This window comes from Lygodium microphyllum, chromosome 27 (genome assembly GCF_053477565.2).
Source record: "Lygodium microphyllum isolate KBCC chromosome 27, Lygodium_microphyllum_v1.1.10, whole genome shotgun sequence".
NCBI lineage: Eukaryota > Viridiplantae > Streptophyta > Polypodiopsida > Schizaeales > Lygodiaceae > Lygodium > Lygodium microphyllum.
The window spans coordinates 2,530,605-2,552,564 of NC_141161.1; positions in this window are offsets into that span (position 1 = coordinate 2,530,605).

Below are 21,960 nucleotides of genomic sequence, written 5' to 3' on the forward strand. Positions count from 1 at the left end.
TTCTTTCTTCAATCTATCAGTAAGAGAAGCTGCTACATGGGCATAATTCCTGATGAATCTCCTATAGAAGGAAGATAATCCAAGAAATCCTCGCAATGAAGTAGAATTTTGTGGTATGGGCCAATCTTTGATGCACTGTAATTTCTTTGGATCAACCATGATTCCTTTCTCATCAACTATATGACCCAAATATTCCACTTCATCAGCCATAAAAGTACACTTGCTTTCCTTTGCAAAAAGCTTGTGTCTTCTCAAAGTAAGGAGAACTTCTCTGGCATGTTCCAAATGTTCCTCTCTATTCTTACTATAGATGAGAATATCATCGAAGAATACCAAGACTGATTTATACAAGAATGACTGCAAAATCTTGTTCATAAGTGCTTGGAAGGTTGCAGGTGCATTGGAATGTCCGAATGGCATGACTAGGAAGTGGTAGAGACCTCTTTCTATCCTAAAAGCTGTCTTGTACTCATCCCTTGCTTTCATTCTAATTTGATGATACCTTGATCTTATGTCAATCTAGGTGAAAACCTTTGCATCCTTGAGTTCATCCAACAAATCATCTATGCAGGGAATTGGGTACCTGTTATTCACAGTGCTCTTATTTAGATCTCTATAGTCAATACACATCCTAAATGACCCATCTTTCTTCTTGACAAGTAGTACGGGAGAAGAAAAAGGTGACTAACTAGGCTGAATAAATCCCATTTCCAGCAAGTCTTTAACCTGTTTCTCTACTTCTTCTCTCTCACACTTGGATAATCTGTAAGGAGGTTTGTTGATGGGTTTAGTGTCAGGCATTAAATCAATAGGATGATCCACTTCTCATTGAGGAGGCAACGATGTAGGTGGCTGAAATATGTCCTTAAACTCTTCCAAAAGTTTACATAGACATGGATCTTGTTCCTTAGGTGAAGTAGACTGCTGATTTTCATCTGCCTTTGATAGAAGAAGTGTGAAAATGCAAGACATAGCATTGATTTTCCTCTTCATCTTCTTCTTACTGATTATTTCCACTTGTTTCCTCTCAATGCCATTAAGTTTTACTTGCTGCCCATTCCAAGTAAACTCCATAAACATTTGGTTAAGATCCAAGGAAAATTTTCCAAGCTGTTTAAGCCAATCTCAGCCAATGATGATGTCAATAGGACCCATATCTAGAACAATCAAGTATGTCATAATAGTGCAAGATTGTGATAGTTCAATAGGAGTCTGCTGGCATATCTCTTTACTCAACTCTTGAGCTCCATTTGCCACTTGTACCTTCAATAGAGAATCCATTTCTTGTGGTAATAACTTCAGCTCATACAATGACTTAGCATTGACAAAACTATGTGTGCTGCCCGTATCAATGAGAATATGAGCAACCTTTGAATTTATAGTACCTTTGAGCTGAAGTGTATTTTCACCCTTACAACCCATCCATGCATCCTGAGATATGGAACATAACATGGGTTGACAAGAAACCATAGAACCACTTGGATCATAGGGAAAGCTATTGACCGGCTCTAAATCCTCCTGCACATCTTGGTCCTCTTGATCATGCATATCTTCATATGTGGGGGCTGCATCCACTTGCAAAAGAGCATCTTCATTTGCTTCTTCATCCTCAAATTCTTCTATATTCAGCATGTTTGACTTTGCTATGTATCCCTTGCACTTCTGTTTAGGTTCAGGAGACTAGTTCTCCCCACACTTGTAACATAGGCCCTTGGTTTTGTCATTGGGAAGTGCTTTATTGTTGTTGGCAATGGGATATGGTTTGGTTGCAGCTTCAGTCCTCTTAAAATCCCATTTTGAATCAGCATTACTCCTAAAATTAGTGCCCTGCCTTGAAGCATAAGGTGTAGGATATACAGGCACCCTGCTGGAATTATTTGAGAACCTATTTTCAGCTCTATTTCCTTCTCTTTGTTGACTAAATTGCTGTCCAAATCTCATGGGCTGATTTGCTTGATAATGTGTCCTTGTTTTGGGTTGAAATGCAGTCAACTCTCTTCTATACTTTTGGCTATACCTTTCACCATATTGTATGGCTACATATACACTATTTGGCTTGGCTGCTCCAACTTTAGCTGAAAGGTTAGGATCAAGACCAAAAATGTACTTAATTAACTTGGTTGCATCGGAGATACCTTCTATATACATGGAAAGATTTAAGAATTGGCTGGAATAATCCCTTACGGAAGATCCCCTTTGCTGAAGATGGTACCATCTTCGTTCAAGTCTTTCATTTTCCATGGGTGACACAAATACTTGATTCATGGCTGATTTAAACTCATCCCAAGATTAAAAATTTTCCCCTATCTTGCACATGTATCTCCACCAAGTATGTGCATACCCTTCTAGGTGTAGGGCTGCATAATAAATCTTTGCTTGTTCGTTGCGAGGGTATAGAGTGAAGTACATTTCCAATTTATTGATCCACTCCTAAAATTTGTTATATTGATCTTATCCTTGTATTCTTTATCATAGTGATATTGCTGTCCACCATGATTGTTGAAGCCAAAAGATTGTTGTCTATGAAAAGTGTCACTCCTTGCTTGCTGCCCATGATTGTTTGTATATGATTGCTGCCCATTGCGATGGTTTCTGACGAAGGAAATTCGGTATGGCAGCCTCTATACTATGCCAAACTCCCTTCTGTCACAAAGTGAATGAGATAAGGGCACCACCTAGTCATGGAAGAGCGGACTAGGACGCTATGCAAGAGGGAGAGGAGATTGTAAGGGAGAAGAGATGAAAACTAAGAGAGGAAGAGAGAGAGTGAGTGAGTGAGAATGAGAGAACTACGAAAAAATAGATGAAGCAATGAACTTAAGAGATGGAGAACCCTCGGGACATAACCAATATACACAATATAGACACCAATAACCTGGGCTTATTACATTGTGGAGCATACATAAGCTATAGTAAGAGAAGGAATTCCATAAGCTCATGAAGGAGAATGGGGAAGGCTCAATAGGGCTGAAGGAGGCCTCTTTGCTCTCTCTTCTTCTTCCAAATTACAAAGGAGAAGGCCTCTTTATATAGGCCTTGAGGGTGTTTAGGGAGGAGGTTAAGATGTAATAGGAATTAACACCACCAAAGCTGCATTAAGGCGGTTCCACCAATATGGAAGCTCCATCTAGATGTTTTGTTGACCAATTTGTACTTAATCAAACTCCATCATAGGTGAGTTGTCTCCATTCTCCCCCCCATAGCTTGAGTCCAAGAGCTCTCCTATAAAAAAATATAGAGAATCTTCATAAAATAAGATCATATCTAGCAATAATAGAGAGAGAGTAATGAGAGTTCATACATTACTACTACAACTAAGGATGATTTGAGGGTGATTTAGGAGGGGAATTCTAATGGTTTATTAGCTTGAGAGAGAGGATAAGAGAGGGGAAAGGGTTGGGGGTCTAATGAATGATGTTTTATGGAAGTGTTAAGTGTGGGGAAGAAAGTATGGATGTGTATTAAATTGGGAGGTGGTCTCCACTGCAGTTGGAAAAAGTTGGCATCCACCATTTTGGCCATATCTCCCGACTCATAGCTCCAAAAAATTATAAAAAAATACCAGCCAAAACTTCAGCTCACGCGCTACAACTTTCATGTTGAAAAGTTGTTTTGGATCGGAGTGGAAGTATTTTTAAAAAATCTTACAAAATCATGTGCCTGATTTTTCTTCCACTAATGCTTCCAAGAAGGGTCCCATTTGGTTGAATTGTCATAAGGCTCCAAAGTCATGACATTATGAGCCTCACATGCCCTTTGGATGGCTCCAAATCCATTTCATATCTTTTCTTTTCACATTATACATTTTCCCTTCACCTTCCTCCATTGATCTTTACTCTTCACCCCCCCTTGGTAAACCGGTACAAAAAATCAACAAAATGTTAGAGAAATATTTTTGTGATTTTCTCGGATCATATAGCCCCCCCCAACCTGGCTAGAGGTATTTATGCCTCTAGACACTCTTTGGTATCTTGAGCTAACCCCACCCTGATGTGATAGGGTTTTAAGCGCCATCCATTTACACTGGTCTTGTGAACTTTTCCCTCAATGTCTTGAAGTTTGTAGGAGCCATTGTTGAATTTTTTTGTGACCCAAAACGGTCCCTCCCACCGGTAGAGAAACTTGCCATCCTTTCTTTTATCAAAGCGATTGTCATATCGAAGCACTAAAGATCTCTCCTTGATGTTTTTATCTGTTAGCTTCTTGTTGAAATTTTCTCTACGCTTCTCAGCTTCCTAGGAGTAGTGGTTGATGGCTTCTTCACGATCCAATTGTAGCCTCTCTAGGTCCAGTAATCTTTGATGTAACTTCTCCTTTTGAGAGCCTACTGTGCCACCTAATACTCGAAGGCTAGCTAATTTTACCTCAATAGGCAAAAGAGCCTCTTGTCCATAAACTAGATGAAAAGGTGTGAACCCTAACATGGTTTTGAAGGAGGTTCTGTAAGCCCATAGAGCTCCACTAAGGTGCTTGTCCCAATCCCGGGGCCTTGAATGTACCTGTTTGCTGATGATTTTACAAATCATTCCATTTACCTTTTCGACCAATCCATTGCATTGAGGGTAGTAAGGGGTAGAGTGTCGTCGTTGAATATTTAGCTTTTGCATGAGTTCACCCACCACATTAGCTCTAAACCCTGGTCCTCTATCTGATAGTATTTCAAGAGGGGTACCAAACCTACAACAAATGTGGTCAAAGATGAATTTACTCACTTCCTTAGCAGTGATTCTTCTAGTTGGCATAGCCTCAGCCCATCTAGTCATGTAATCTACCCCCATGATAATATACTCTTTTCCTGATGGAGTGCGTGGTAGAGGCCCTATGGCATCAATTCCCCACTTCTCAAAGGGTCCATAGACCTTGATTGGGGTTTGGGGTTCTGCTATGAGCCGTCGTGGTCCTGATTTCTGACATTCTTCACATGTTTGACACCAATATTTGACATCTCGGTGTAGACTGGGCCAAGTAAAGCCGGCTTGTAGAACCTTTCTACTTGTGATATCGTGTGCAAAGTGGCCTCCACACACATCATCATGGCAAGCTTTTAAGATTTCTTCAATTTCCCATTTTGACGGCACTTTCCTAAGCACACCATCCTTACCAAGACAATACAAACTGTCATTTACTATGCGATATCTTGTAGCCTTCCGAGCTAGCCACTGTCTTTCTCCCTTAGTCAGGTGTTTGGGAGCTTCTCCTTGTTCTAAGAGATGTAGAATATCTTCTAAGTCTTCCTTGCCTTGTCGAAGTGGGGGTTTGATAGCCACTGCTCCCACCATTGACTCATTCAGCTTTGATGATGCTAGATGGTCGGCATCTTTGTTCTGGTCTCTTGGCACATGATGTACTTGTGCCTCCCTAAATCTTCTCATAAGAGATTTGGCCTCTCTCATTTTACTAGAGAGGTTTGTATTTTTGCATGCCCATGTACCTTGCATCTGCCTTACCAATAGCATGGAGTCTCCAAAAGCATTCAATCTCTCGATTGAATTACTAAGACACCAACAAAGACCATGAATTAAAGCTTGATATTCTGCCTCATTGTTAGAGTGGACACCTTCCAAGATGATTCCTTCACAATAGATTTTCTCTCCTAAAGGAGAGAAAACAACGATGCCTGCGGCTGCCTTATCCTTAGTTCTCTTGTATGCACCATCAAAGTAGAGACTATAAGCATCTACAAGAGTTTTTATGGATGGGGGTGGTGGAAGGTTCTTTCTTTTCACCACGAGATTTTTCTCATAGCACCTATTTGTCAAAATATCAGCCAAGCATGCCCGAGTTGTTTTTTCAACCTGCACTGTATAGTCAAACTCTTGAAGTCGGACCACCCACTTTGCTATTTTGTCAGAGATTTCCATATGTTGTAGTGCGTAGGGAAACATATCCTCCACAGTGATGATCACAAACCTCTTTGGAAGTAAATATGTTTCTTCCCAACAAGGCTAGAGGATTATAGGAAGTGACCCCAACATTTTCTTTATCTCCTTAAAATGTCCTTCACTTTGTTCACTCCATACAAGTGTTTCTTGGCGTGTCAGTTGCTGCAGGGGGTATATGGCCTGAGAGAGTAAGTGTATAAATCTACCCAAATATCTTAGCTTTTGTAAGAAGGAGCCCAATTGTTTGATGGAGGTTGGGGAAGGTAGAGCTAGCAATGTTTCTACCTTATTTGGATCTACCTCAATTCCTTCAATTGACACTACATGCCCTAGTAGTGTAATCTTTCTTTCCCCAATGTGACATTTATCCTTATTTAGTTGTCCACCCAACCTAGCTAAGCGAGTAAATCCTTCATCAACCTTGCGTAGATGTATGTTTCTTGAGCTGTAAATACAAAAGTCATCTATGAAAACCCTTATGGACTTACCAAAGTAAGGTTGGAAAACCATATTCATGAATCGTTGAAAGGTTGCTGGGGCATTTGTGAGACCAAAGGGCATGACTCGAAAGGCAAAACAGCCCTATGGTGTGATGAAAGTGGTCTTCTTTTGATCCTCCTCTGCAATACGAATCTGGAAGTAGCCAGAGTAGCCATCACACACCGTATACCGCTCATGTCCCGCTACTTCATTCAAGATTTCATCCTGAAATGGGAGAGGGAAGTGGTCCCTCTTTGTTGCAGCATTTAGTGGCTTGTAATCTATGCATACTCGCCACTTACCATTTTTCTTTGGCCTCACTACTACTGGGGAGACCCATTCTGAATCTTCCACTGGGTATATGAATCCTGCATTCAAGAGTCTCTTCACCTCCATCAACAGTGCATCCTGTTGCACAACTCCCAGTCTTCTCAATCTTTGTACTATAGGTTTGCTTCCTTCTTTGAGTTGGATGTGATGCTTCACTGCAGTGACACCTGTAATGTGAGTATAATCAGAAATAAACAATGATGCATGCTTCTTGAGAACATTCACATAACCCTCCCTTTCTTCATCCTTTATATCCTTGGATATCATCTTCTCTAGGCTAGCATCCCACACATCTTCTCCTTGGATTCTTGGGTTGTCGGTAGGTTCCTTTAAGGTGACGCCCATAACTTCGAGAGTGCTATCACTCTCTCCACTTGAACTCTCTTCCTCTTCTACTGATGAGGAACATCCACTTGAGCTTCACTCATCGGCAGACGTTTCTAGTTCAAGGTTCTCTTGACGCCCACTCTTCAAGTTGTAAACCACCTTTTGATCGTGGCCACCCACCTTACGTGGCCTCAACTCCAGATCTCCTGTTGCCCAATCTTGCCTAGCTCCGATGCCCATAAGCCAAGGTCTCCCTAGGATGAGGGGATATCCTTCCCCCTTTACTGGCATCACATAAACATCCACTGCTGCAGTGATTCCAAAAACAGAAACTCTCAAAGCTTTCACTACACCCACACATGTGACCGCATCATTGTTGGCCATCTTTGCCCTGAAGGTTGAGGATTCCATTACTTCTAAACCTAATTGATGCATAAGTTTTTCTGTCATGACACAAACCTCTGCTCCACTATCGATATATGTTTTTCGAATCCGTTGACCTTTAATTTGAGCCTCCACTATAGGCACTATATCTTTGAGTCCATATGCCTTGATTGCACTAACCATTTTACCTTGCCTTGCCCTTGTGCTTACCATTTTTGACCATTGTCGTCGTAGCTTTGGAGAGGCATGAAGTAGTTGTGGCCAAGTAATTTTTGGCCCTTGAGAGCTCACGTCTGCTACCAGATCATAAGGTTGTGTCCTAGAACCCAAAGGGAAGTCCGAGATATCAATTTTAGACCTAGCTCGAGTTTTTCTCTTCTTCCCTTCATCTCTAGGTGCCCGTGATGTACTTGCCTCATTGGTTGCTTCCTTACTTGCCTCAGTTTGGAGATGTACCCGCTTGATAGGCATGGTCTCTACTACATCTACCTTCATCTTATCTCTTGCTATTTCTTCTTGGAGCCTTCTATCCCTGACCACCTCCTCTATTTTTATGACATTAACATTTGGTTGAACAACAGGGGTTTCAGCTTGAACATAAGGTGGTTGTAAAATTGCAGGTCGTGACTGCTCTTGCTCTTGAGTCCTAGCACGAGGAGGGCTTACTTGTTGTCGAGGACCTCGGGCAGGGTGATCATATCTTCTAGGGTGAGGACAATTGTACATGCCATGTCCATTTTCTCCACAGTTGTAACACAACATCTCCCTTGCTTGTCGCCGCATTTGTGGTCGATTCCCACCATTCCCCTCGATAGGTCTTCTTGCACCTTGCACAAGATTCACTCTCAAACCCTCTAGTTGATTAGTAAGATTGTTTATTTGTTGGATCATGTCTTCTTGACCTCTAACAAGGCCTGGTGCATTAGATACATTTGGGGAAACTTGAGAGGCCTCCATAGTTGTGATGTTGTTTCCCAAACCTGCTTGGCTAGCTTGGGCTTGGTACAGAATCTTTCGATTATTTTCCCTAGTGATTCTCAAAGCATCTTCAAAAGTGTTTGGAAATTTCACCTTTACCTTCTCCCTGAGCAAGGGATACAAACCTGAAATAAATCGATCCTTTTGAAGGCAGTTTGGAGCTCTCTCTCCAGGGTTCAGTGAGTCTGACCACTGCCCCCAAAGCTTCAAAAACCCTTCCTCATAAGTTGCATAACCATAAGGATCACTTTGATGGAGGGCCAAAAGCCGTTGCCATAACTCTTCAGCTGAGTTAGTTTGTTGAAATCTCTGCAAGAAAGCTGCCTTCAATCCTTCCCATTCAGCTCTTTGGGCCGGATTTAGAGTTTGTAACCACATTCTAGCTTCTTCCTTGAGCACCAAAGGAAAAGCCCTCAACTTTAATGCTTCATCATCCCTCCCAGAGACAAGGAAGGCCATCTCAAGGTTGTCCAAAAAATCCAATGCATTTTCTCCATTGCGCCCAAAGAAGCTTGGAAATCCCATGTTGCCTTAGTAGAGTACAAAGATGAACACGTCTAGACTTAAGTTGTATTTTATGAGGGGAAGGATGAATGGGTTTACAGATGCATTGATTTCAGCAAGACGTCTAGGCCCCAATATGCTTCTAATAATGCCTTGGAATCTAAGCTTTGTGCTAGCTACAATATGCACAGTTTGCATAGCAAGTGGACGGATAGGTCCATACAACTCGTTGTGATTCATGAGAAACTATTATAATAGGATAAAGACATGTACATTGAAGGATGCATTGTAGTCTAGCATTGGGAAGATTATAGGTTCTGGTGATACAAGAATCTCCCTTAATCTTTCAGCCCCAAAGTACATGACAAGACGCTGCTGGAAGAAAATCTTCCTACTGATGCATACATTAACTCGGATGTTTTGTACAGAGTGGAAGGTGTAGAAATTCGGGCCATTGTTATTATTCATGATGAATGGAGACTACTTAAGGGAGTAGAGGGAATGCACTTTCTTGAATTATGAAGGATTTTTCCCAGAGTGTTTCTTTTTGGAACCCACCAACTTTGCTATACGGAGAATTTGCTCACCAGTGATTGTTCTTGCCTTGGTGTGTCCATCCTCGGTGCCATATATTTCATAAGGTGTGATGGCCACCTTTTCAACCACACCCAACCTTCGAGCTAACAACAGTTGAAGGTAGTCTCCATACTTTGCACTTCTAGAAAACTCCACACCGTTCATGCATAGTTGTCCTCCTTTGATGTGGATTAGGCCAGAGAGAGAGAGGGATTTGATGATTTGGAGACGAGGACCTTCTGGAAGAGCCTTTACTTTGTTTGCAAAACACTCACCACAATTATGAGAACCTAGCAATTGATGGCAATATGATTTTTTCCGTTGTGAGAGAATGGAATTTCTAAGGTGAACACCTTTTACCCGCATACGTGCCGTCATCCGATAGGCATACTTCCTTTCTTGAGCTTCCTTGGGAGACCATTGTGGGAGTCGTGGACTTCGATCAGCTTCAAAAAGAGTGGGTGAAGGCGTTGGAGAAGAGCCACTTGGAGTACTTGTTGTAGAGGATGCACCACCATGTGTTGTATCATCCCGCATGGATGAGAATGTCCTTAGCGGGGGCACCAATTTATGACGAAGGAAATTCGGTATGGCAGCCTCTATACTATGCCAAACTCCCTTCTGTCACAAAGTGAATGAGATAAGGGCACCACCTAGTCATGGAAGAGCGGACTAGGACGCTATGCAAGAGGGAGAGGAGATTGTAAGGGAGAAGAGATGAAAACTAAGAGAGGAAGAGAGAGAGTGAGTGAGTGAGAATGAGAGAACTACGAAAAAATAGATGAAGCAATGAACTTAAGAGATAGAGAACCCTCGGGACATAACCAATATACACAATATGGACACCAATAACCTGGGCTTATTACATTGTGGAGCATACATAAGCTATAGTAAGAGAAGGAATTCCATAAGCTCATGAAGGAGAATGGGGAAGGCTCAATAGGGCTGAAGGAGGCCTCTTTGCTCTCTCTTCTTCTTCCAAATTACAAAGGAGAAGGCCTCTTTATATAGGCCTTGAGGGTGTTTAGGGAGGAGGTTAAGATGTAATAGGAATTAACACCACCAAAGCGGCATTAAGGCGGTTCCACCAATATGGAAGCTCCATCTAGATGTTTTGTTGACCAATTTGTACTTAATCAAACTCCATCATAGGTGAGTTGTCTCCATTCTCCCCCCCATAGCTTGAGTCCAAGAGCTCTCCTATAAAAAAATATAGAGAATCTTCATAAAATAAGATCATATCTAGCAATAATAGAGAGAGAGTAATGAGAGTTCATACATTACTACTACAACTAAGGATGATTTGAGGGTGATTTAGGAGGGGAATTCTAATGGTTTATTAGCTTGAGAGAGAGGATAAGAGAGGGGAAAGGGTTGGGGGTCTAATGAATGATGTTTTATGGAAGTGTTAAGTGTGGGGAAGAAAGTATGGATGTGTATTAAATTGGGAGGTGGTCTCCACTGCAGTTGGAAAAAGTTGGCATCCACCATTTTGGCCATATCTCCCGACTCGTAGATCCAAAAAATTATAAAAAAATACCAGCCAAAACTTCAGCTCACGCGCTACAACTTTCATGTTGAAAAGTTATTTTGGATCGGAGTGGAAGTATTTTTAAAAAATCTTACAAAATCATGTGCCTGATTTTTCTTCCACTAATGCTTCCAAGAAGGGTCCCATTTGGTTGAATTGTCATAAGGCTCCAAAGTCATAACATTATGAGCCTCACATGCCCTTTGGATGGCTCCAAATCCATTTCATATCTTTTCTTTTCACATTATACATTTTCCCTTCACCTTCCTCCATTGATCTTTACTCTTCACCCCCCCTTGGTAAACCGGTCCATGAAATATTTTCATCCAGTGATTTCTTGGATTTCCCAAGAGGTTGTTCCCACCCTCTTCTTTATTTCAAAGCTCCAAATGTACAAAAAATCAACAAAATGTTAGAGAAATATTTTTGTGATTTTCTCGGATCAGTTTCCATGAGATTGATGGCCAAGAAATGAATTTCCATGTGATTAGGTATGATTAGAACACCATGTGGCATTCTATCCTCATGAACATTAACATGCTGAAACTGTCCCCATGTACATGATGTCCATGATCTTCTCTCACATTAGGTTCTCTTACATTAGGAGTTTGAGCATGATGAGTATCAAACTCTTTATAAGAGGGGTGACATCCATGAATAAACTCTTCTTCATCTTCATGCAGTGAATGACCTTGCTGTCCATGTTCTCTGGAGATAGGAAATTTAGGCCTGCCCCTACTCCATGAATTAGCACGTGGCTGAGTGGTTTCATTGACTCTAGAAGGACCACCATGTTCATAAGTCAATGGTATATGTTGATGAGCTATAGTAGATCTCACATTCCCATGAATAAGTGGCACTTCTTCAACATGGGGTGGTGGTTTACTTTGGAATCTATCTCCCAAATTGCTGAATATAGTGATCAACTGATCAAACTTGGTATCCAATCTACTACTTTGTTGCTCCATATGAGAAAACATCTTGTTAAATTTATCATCTATGGAGTGGTTAAGCTGAAGTTAACCATCATTCATGGAGTGGGTAAGCTGAAGTAAACCATCATTCATGTTGCCAAGTTGCTTAGACATTTGTTGGAAGTCATTAGAATCACGTGAGATGTTTACTTCATTCCCCTGATCTATGACATGAGGGTTCTTTGGCCATTGCACTTTGTCATTGGTGGTACTAACTCCCATGAATTCTAACCTCTGATTTTTGGCTCTATTATTTTCATTTTTCTCAGCATGATACTCCTCCAAGCCTTCCTCAATGTGGTCTAACATTTGCTTTTTCTTCTTGTTCCTTGCCATGTTGTAATTTCAACACTGTTAGTCGAAGATTGGTCTATATCTTGAGCTATGATTCCCCGATCCAAGTTCTTTATAGCTCAAAATATATATTACAATATTTATATATAGTATATTTACTGAAATAAGCACTTTGGAAAAGGTATATAAGGGTTCCAGACCAAAACAGTGTGTCTCTGCCTGCCTGTCAAAGTGCAGTCTACAGTGACCACCTGTCACAAAATGGGCTATAACTTGAGCTCCGCTACTCTAAATGAGGTGTTCTATAGCTAGCATTGAAGAGAACTTTGAGATCTACGTACTGAGCACAAGAACCCTTATTGAAGAATTAAAAATGACTGTTCTGTAATAGGTTCTTTATGACTGTCCAGAATGGGACTGCACCCTGTAAAACCCTGTAAAAGCACTGTTTGAGCACTGTTTCATCCCATATGCATATAGACCATGATAAAACTCGTGTGGGCACTGAAGGGAAACCTATAGTCTATAATCACCACTTTGAATCAAATCTGTAGCACCTGTAGACATGTTAAATTGTTCAAAACTGTGACCAAACTGCTCTGTTTTTCCCTGTTTGTACCAAGTGTCTTCAAATCTTTTCCACTCTCATCCTGAGTGGTATTTCGTGGTCCACCACGTGTGGTGAGGGATAAAATGGTGGAATAGGCACCTAAATGGGCTCTGAAACTCCAGAAGGTGTGCAAAGTTCCTTCCGGGCCACGTTGTGCACCCTTACAGAGTCATCAATATCAAGGGAGGGTCACCTCACTATTGTCTTGCTATCTCGTCCGACTTCGACCTTTTTCCTCGGTTGGTATTGAACATGGCAAAGCTAGTATTCTAACAAACAAGGTATGATATGCAAGACCAAATCAAGACATTGATCCTTTCATGATATGCATGAATTGGAAAGGTATCATGAATGAAAATGGGCTAAGATAGGCTTACCAATAGTATCAGTGACTCACTACATACTATGCTTACCTTTACAAATTTATTTTGGAAAATTCTCAAAGATTGGGTCAACAAAAACTCATGGGTTAGGGTTAGGTAAATCTTAATCAAAATATGAAGGATTATATGATGGATTTTGAAGTCTTCAATCAACCAAATGCAATAGATCAATGGGATGATCAAAACTCAATCAATGAATGGCTGGTTGACTGAGTAGATACTCAATCAATGCTTGACAATCCAAATTGAAGGTTCATTGTTTGAAATTTGATGATTCATTATCAATCAATTCTGAAGGTAAAGTCTATGAAGCAAGTCATTGCTTAGATTACTCTCTTAATCTCTCCTTCAACAATAGGAGATGCAATCAACAAGTGGATTAATGATTGGAGAGATTAAAAAGAGTATTAGAAGTACCTCTTTCAATGCTTGGAGAAGAAGATGTTGCTTGTCTCAAACCTCAGCTATAAAGAGTGATAGCCCATCTTCATAAGTCCTCCAATTGATCAAGAGAGAGTAATACTCCATAATTCCATACAATAGCTCCAAGTATGATCCAAGGATGATGCTACTTTCTGCTCATCCAATTCCTGAAGCTTCTACTCATATTCCACCAAAAGAAGAGGGGAAAAAGGATCAACAACAGGGCAAAGACGGTCCTGCATCATCATCTTCATCATCTCGAGAAGAAGTCAGTTAGTCCATCATTACCATAAGAAGAAGGAGGAGGAGGGGGGTAGGTGCAGGTCCACGACAGAATCGATCCACCATATCCATTGAAGGAGTCCATCAATGGCATTGGGATTAGTTGCAGCATTTTGTCTTCTGATAGCTCAGATAATATCAAATACTTTGGGTGGCTGCATTTGCTGTGAGTCTGGACCTCATGATGCACCTTAAAGTAATACACGTCCTATTCTTGCTGTTGCTCTCTTGACTCTATCTTGGGTAACCTTTTCCATAGCATTCTTATTACTGCTTGCTGGAGCCAGCATCAATGATAGGCGTGATGCATCTGCTGATAGTTTGTCTATTGGCTGCTATATTTTGAAATTAGGTGTATTCACTGGAGCAGCCTTTGCTGCTCTAACAACAGCTACTAAATAGTTTAAATCTCTTGATCTTTCACTTGGAATCACGTAACCATATGCTGCTAGCCATGTGTAGCTGTGTTGTGCAGAACTATGCTGTCCCTGCTAAACGTTTTTTGGATGTAAAGAGCATAACTCTGATGCATAAAATCTATCAAGAGAATGATAACCACATTTCTTGGTAAACAAGGACTTCTTAGTTCCTGACCTTCCAACAGGGGTGTGAACATACTCATTCAAATCCAACTAAACAACAGGACATGCCAACTCTTCAAAATTTGCAAAATCTTACTTGAAAAAGTCATTTGAGAAATTAAGAACTTGATCAAGGTCCCACTGTGGATTGAAAATCTCCCTAACTATTGGATAGAAAGCAATGTCAATATTGTTTTCTATGAGAAAATCCAAAAGCTTCTCAGAGGCTATGACATTTGTAATTTGAGACAACCCTGGGATCCTCATAGGAGACTTTGAAGCCTTTCCCTTCTTTGATGCCTTTTGCTTGAATCTTCAGTTGTCACTGACATATGAGATGCTATTGAAACATCTGAGGCAACTGACTCCTTTGTCATTGTGGGCTCAAGGACTCTTGTCCTCTTCATAGATGTGGAGGCAGACATGTGTGACATCTCTATACCGGACATCTTCTTGAGATATGATAGCTCTGCTTTAGACTGCTTGCCTATACAACATGAGTATCAACGTATAAGCCTCTTGAAGTGCATCCCTCACTCTATGTTGGACAAGCAAGTAATATGACACAAATAGAAGCATTTAGGAATCTCCAAACACTAGCATCATGTCATTTCAGCTTTGGAAGTTGATTGAGATCCTACACTAATATGACAAGGGTATGAAAATATATTTGAGAAAATACCTTTATTGCTCCCTATGGAAGACTAGCGAATACGATGCAATAAGAAGAAAATTGAAATGTTTTTATTTACCTTCTCGCACTGTTTTAGTGTATTTTGCCTTGTGGCTAGACTTTGGGAATGTGCTAAGTGCGGTGGAGAATAACTTTGACAGGGAGGATGTGGAAGTTGACTTAAAGATTGTGGGGCCTGAGATGTTATGGTTTAGCACTACTAGGCCATGTTGACTTCTACAGCAAAGTGGCCTTATTGACCTGCAGGTTGGGAATGTGGAGTATGGATGGAGGGGGTGACGGAGTATGGCTGCAGGGGGTGACGTGGAGGTTGGAAACAAGATTATGGATGAAGGGAGTATCAGTGATGAAGAAGGAGACCTATTCGATAATATCCGTCTCCAAGGGGAGAAGGAGACCGAGATGGAGACAAACAGTTCGGGACGAGTTCGTCATCGGAGCCAGGCGGGGAAGGAGAAGGAGACAAAGATGAAGTTAGAGACGTTGCGTCGAGCAGGGCGGAGAGGGAGACATTTGATGCATGAGAAAATGGGAAAGAAATGTACATGAATAAATTTGGGTGGCCTTAAATAGGCACAAGGGGGGAAGAAGGAACATTCCAAAAACCCTAATAAAACAGCCAATGGGAACATGACACGTGGACATCAGCACCTGCAAGTATATAAAAACTTCTCAGTTGGTGCGAATGCGAATTCACACCTTACGTCACGACAATACTGCCATCATCAATCGACATAGGTGTCGTACATCCAATGTTGGTGATGTCGAAAGCTACCGAGTTGTCTGAAACAACGCGAAAGCATACTTCACCAACTTTAGTAACAACCCTCATCGTCTTATATTGGATCTATCAAGAATACGAAGTAAACTAGAGTGAGGAAGAAGATTCTTCTTGTCTTCTCACGCTGCACTACAAGTGGGGAAAATATAAAGTGTAATATTACCACGTAAAAAAATATTATTAGACCGACTTTCCACACCCTGCGTGAAACTCATGCAAATGTTATTTTCGGCATTGGGGTTATCGACAGTGTAACCTGTCAATTGTACGCGATAAATGGAGAACTCCGCATTGGTAAACCGGGACCGGGGTTCAAAACCGCAGGAGAACTCCCTCTTGGGAGGAGGTTAAGGGGATAAAGATGGAATTATTGCAAATTTATTTTATTTATCTTCCCTAGCCGATGCGTGGCTGAGGGAAGGGGATGGGCTAGTAAGGGCAGCATGAGGAGGTGGGGGGAGAGAGCCATGCAACGCGCCACGTGGGGAGGTCCCCTCTCCCCCCCTTGGACTATAACAACCACCTTTGTGGAGGGGGGGTAAGAAGGGTGAAAGGAGGAAGAGACTGTGCCAGACTGTGGGAGGCTTGAAGCTGCTATTGTCGACGTGTGTGGAGGAAGGAAGGGAGAAGTTGCAGAATTCGTATGTGGAGGAGGAAGGAGCTGCTGTAGTTCCATGGAGTCACCGTGCTGGAGGGAGCCGCCAGTTGAGAAAGCCGCCAGATCCGCCAAAGCGGCCAACGCTGCCATCTCCTGACAAGGGAATCTCCCCATTTGATGTCAGTACCACCTTTCCCCCCCTTTTCCACGACAATTATGATCTTCCCCCTTTTTCCACATGGTCTTGCACACACCCCAGAAGCTTCTTAGAAGCTTCTAAGGGGGCTCTCTAAGCCCCCCTTCCCATTAGATCCACCAATCATCTTTATCCCCGGGATTTAAAGCCCCCTTCCCACTAGATTTCCCCCCAATCATCATTACCTCGCTCGGCTTGGAAGAGGAAGCCTATAAGGCCTTCCTACCAAATCTCCCACAAGCCCTCTAGGCCCGGGTCTTGTAGAGAAGAAGAGGGTTTCTTAAACCCCCTTTCCACAAGATCTTTACCCCCGGAACTTTTATGGGAGGAAGGAGAAGTTCATAAGTCCCCATTTCCACAAGGCCCATAAAACCATTCCTACCCTAGAATTTCAAGGAGAAGAATCTCTCAAGCCTCCATTTCTGCAAGGCCTTCACAAGAACCTTTCACGAAACCCCCCTTCTCCTAAAAGAAAGAAGGCCCAAGCTCCGAACCCTAAGGCCTTCTAAAACCAAATTCCACAAGTTGGTACTTCTGTCAAGGAGCCCTACTTCAAAGGGAATTTCCGCGTACGAGGGAGACGGCCAAAGATCATAAGGCTGCGAACCAAGGCAAGTAGTTCGAATCCACGAAGGCAAACGAGAAGTCAAAATCACGATGGCCCCTAAAAAGTCACAAGGCGCACCTGCAGGAGGATCATCTCCTAATATTCATGTGGATATTTCACTGAGCCCACAAGTCCAAGTTTTCTTCCTATTTTTGATTTACGTAGAAGTATTGCAATTATGCATTGTTATTTCATGGAATTAGGATGCATTTATGCTTGTCAAATCCAACTAGTTAGATGCAATTGAAATAAATTAGCTATTTTAAATTTACTAGAAGTAACTCACGATTGAAGGTTGGTCATTTGTACTTTCAAAGGAATGAACGAATAAGAACATAAGGTGTGTTGCCTTTGCGCATTGCAAAGTAACGAATCTAGAACAACTAATGACTACCACTACCAAGTCGAAATTATTGTAGTACACCTTTGATTATGCATGGAAAGATTAAATCACATATCGCAATTTTAGACAAATCTTCTTCGTAATGATTCATTAAAAGGAAGTCGTTATCAACCATAGGAAATTGCAAGGCATGGAAAAGATTCTAAGGGTTGCATGAAGTAGGTTAACTCTAGCTTCAATTGGCATAAATGTCATTTAACTGCATAGTAGTTAGGAAAGGTTGCATAATGCACATTCATCGTATGAATAATTTCATTCAGAGATGTAGCTAGGAAAAGGCTGCATGGTTCATTTTAACATAAAACCTTAAAACCTTAGTGGCATGAATCGTGAATGCATGTCCTAGTAGGATCAATGGAAGTTATGCAAATTTTAACATGTGCTTTGGTCTTAACAAGAAAAGTTAGGGATACCAAACCTAGTCGTACGTAGAGGCAATGAATCACGTGCTTACGTTGTCGAAGGGTTTCGAAAGCAATGTCGCAACTTCAGAAGTCCTTGATAAATTTCAGGATAAAAGATTAATCAAGTGTGACATTTACAACCCTATTCAACTTCAACAGCTTCAGCTTCATAAAGGAAACAAATTTGAGTTATAAAGTGGCTGCTCAAAAACTGAAGTTCTTCACGTCCCTTCTTATTATTTCAAAAGGAAATCCGCTGGTTGGTACTGTATAAGAAGCACCAAGATAATTTGTATGCAGAAGACTGAACTCTTGATATTTTAGAGAGAAATAACATTCCAATTCAGATAGGATAGCATTTCAGTTATGTTATCAAACTGTCATCAAGTTTTCTATATGTTGGCAAGTAGCTTCAGAATTTTACAAAAGATTCATGGTTCCTAATTCAGCATCAATCCAGATAGGCATTAGGTCATTGAACTTTAGTTGATGGAAAAGTTTACAAAAAAGAGCTCAATGGATTCCTGAAAGCCCGTCTTTCTCGGCCTAATAAACATTTGAACATAGCCTGAATGCTGTACATCAGAATACATCCAACCACAGCAGCAATAATAGAGCAAGGCGCGGGCATCTGGTTCTGCTACTGCTTCTTCTTTGAGATTGCGTGTGGCTAACTGCGGATAGTAGACAAGACAACGTTCTAGAAGAAGAAGGAGAAGTAGAAGAAAACCAGAAGAAGACGAGATATGGATCTTTAATAGTGTCTCCCCTTTCCTCCTTTTTGTGCTCTTTTCTTTAATCTTGCTGAGGTTCCGATTACAAAGTGAGAAGGGAAGAGGGATGTAAGATCGCCGCCACCGCCACTGCCAGCGTCAACGAGAAAAGCCTTCCACGCCAAGTGGAAACAGCACAGAAGAAGAACACCCCACACCCTCTCTCTCCTCCTCTCTCCTTGTGGATCTCTCCGAATTGTCAATTTCTCTCCTTTCCTCTCCCGTCGATCCTCCCCAATGCTTTTTCCTTCTCTCCCCTCTTGAACCAAAAAAAGCCCCTTTTTTTTTTAGCCACACTTTTTCCTCATACACATGCAGCGTTTTCCTATCAAAAAGCGTTAGCTAAAATGGAGAGCGACAAGAATAGCTTCACCTGGTTGCCAGTGGTTAGTACCTTCCATTTACTGCTTGTGCATAACTCTCTCGCACTGTGAATGTGGGGAAGCTGCAGTCTTCAATGCGACAATCGCAGGGGTGCGAAGGAATAGACAGCATGGCAGGCTAAATCTTCTTTAAACAGAAGACTTACAACAGAATCTCCATTCAACTGCAACCACAAAATGAGCGTTCTTGTCCGAAAAGTCCAAGCCCTCAGAAATCTTGCCTCTACAGACAGCAAGAAATGCTGCCCCACCCTTCGACTATTGACTCAAGCATATATTGATATGCTGCTCCTTTGCACTTCTTTTACGAGTTCGGAAAAGTTTTGACTTTGAACTCTGATCCATATTTTTTGGTTTTCCAGTTATTGCTGTGTAATAGTCATCCGGCATTGTTTCAAAAGTTTCCATCTTGCCTCGAGGTTCAATAAACAGCTTCTTCAATTGAGAAAGCCGTTCCCATTGACCAGTAGACTGCCAGCGATCACAAAGCTTTTCCAAAAGCTTGTAGCTTGGGAAGAATACCAAAGCACCATCAAGAGAAACTTTAAAAACTTCCTCCAAGGCACTTCCCAAAGCATCCTGGAAAGCATAACCATCTGCATGTTTGTAGCTCGCATTCAGTGGTACATTTCCTGGTCCTTTGGCAACTGATGCTGCCCATACCTCAAATCTTCCAAAAAATGATCGTAGCCCTTTGAGAGAGAGTCCAAAACTCTCCACTTGTTGGATAGAATTTCGTAACCATTTAGACATGTACTCTGAATTGCGTGCTCTCTTGTATCTCTCATCCAATAGCAATATAGCACCATAATCATTGCGATGCCTAATCCAGCGTTCCACTGCTTGATTAAGTGCTCGGAAAGCCTGGTAACAGTACCATTGATCACCACTGAGAAGATTTTTCGAGGATTTATACTGAGAATTGTATTGCTTCTTCATATTAATCTGAAGATCTTTCTGGTTTGGAAATGGAATTCCAACAACTATCATAAAGAATGACAACATCAGCCGTTGCCATATTAATTTCCAACCCTCCAGCCCTTGTAGATAGTAAGACAATGAACTTGTCACTGCCTGGTTGATTGAAAGAATCAGTAGCACTTTCCCAATCTTCCCCACTTGTGTCTCCATCAATATGAGAGTACTGTTAGTCTCTGAAAACACAATAATCTTCCAGAATATCTAGCAGTTGTGTCATCTGCATTTTGGATCAGATGTTCCCCTGTTCTGAAAGTCTGTCAAATACTTGATAAGCTTCTGCAGCCCAACCACAACTGTTATACATGTCCACAAGTGTATTGCCAACATGAAACTCATTATCTAGTCCCCTTTTTTATATCTCTACATGGAGTTCTCGGCTTGTATCTAAAGCTCCTATGATGCTACATGATTTTAGGCTGTAAACAAATGTACTAGCATCAGCAGAAATACCATCCAGTTGTAGATGTTGGAAACATCCTCACAAAGCCCATAATCGGCATATCTTGAAATAAGTGTAGCCCATGAGATTGCATCTCGAGTTACCAGTCTACCAAAAACTCCCTGTTCTTCTCCGTCTTCAGCATAGAATGAAAGAGCAAACATAACAACTAAGTATGTACAAAGTATCAAATCACACGCACAACTTTTGGGTGGTTTTCACACTTTGAATGCGCAGCAATACGACATCCACCCCCTCTAATCCTGCGCATCCTCCGGATGGGCCAACTACCCATGATCGTTATCATCAAGATCCACAAATAGATCAATCTCTTCATTATGCATTTCCCGTATATCAACAAGATTATCTGTCATATCATCTGTCTCTTCCATTGAAGTTTCTTCTCGTTGCTCTTCTCTTGAAAATTCTTCCAATGCATAATCCTCATCATCTCTTTTCTTGAAAATCTTGATTCTTTTTCCAGCAATAGGCACTCTAAGCACTGTCCCATCCAATTCTGTTAACTCATATGTTGCATTATCAAAAACATGTCTGACTATGTATGGCCCAAACCATCTTTTTACCATCTTCCGAAGTGTAGTATGCTGATTTTCAAGGCTGCTATCAAAGACCAATACCCAATCTCCCTCTTCTATTGCTCTAGGCCGCAAGCAATGCCTACTGTCAAACCTGTCCTTATTCCTTAGTCTAGCAACCTTCAACCTGTCAATAGCTAGCTGAATATCCTCAAGTCTCCTCTCCAACTGTCGAATCCGAAGAGCCAAGAGCTCCTCTCTCGTCAAATCCTCCTGCCAAGGTAAAACTGACCAAGTCAAAGCACAAGTCTCAGTCGGCATAACAGGTTTCTGACCATACATCAACTCTGCAGGCATATATCCTGTGGTAACACTATGAGTCGTACGATCAGTCCACAAAGCAAATGGTAGAAGTCTCGGCCATTCTCCAATCCATCCTCTGCATGCTTTGGCTAATGCTTTCACTATCGGCGGATGCCCTCTTTCACTCTTCCCATTTCCCTCTGGATTATATGCTGTAGTTAGAGCCAACTTGATTCCTAGCTGAGAGAAAAACTCCCTAGCTTCATCTGCATCCAATTCACCACGATCCGCAGTGATCTTACCCACACAACCATACCTGCAGA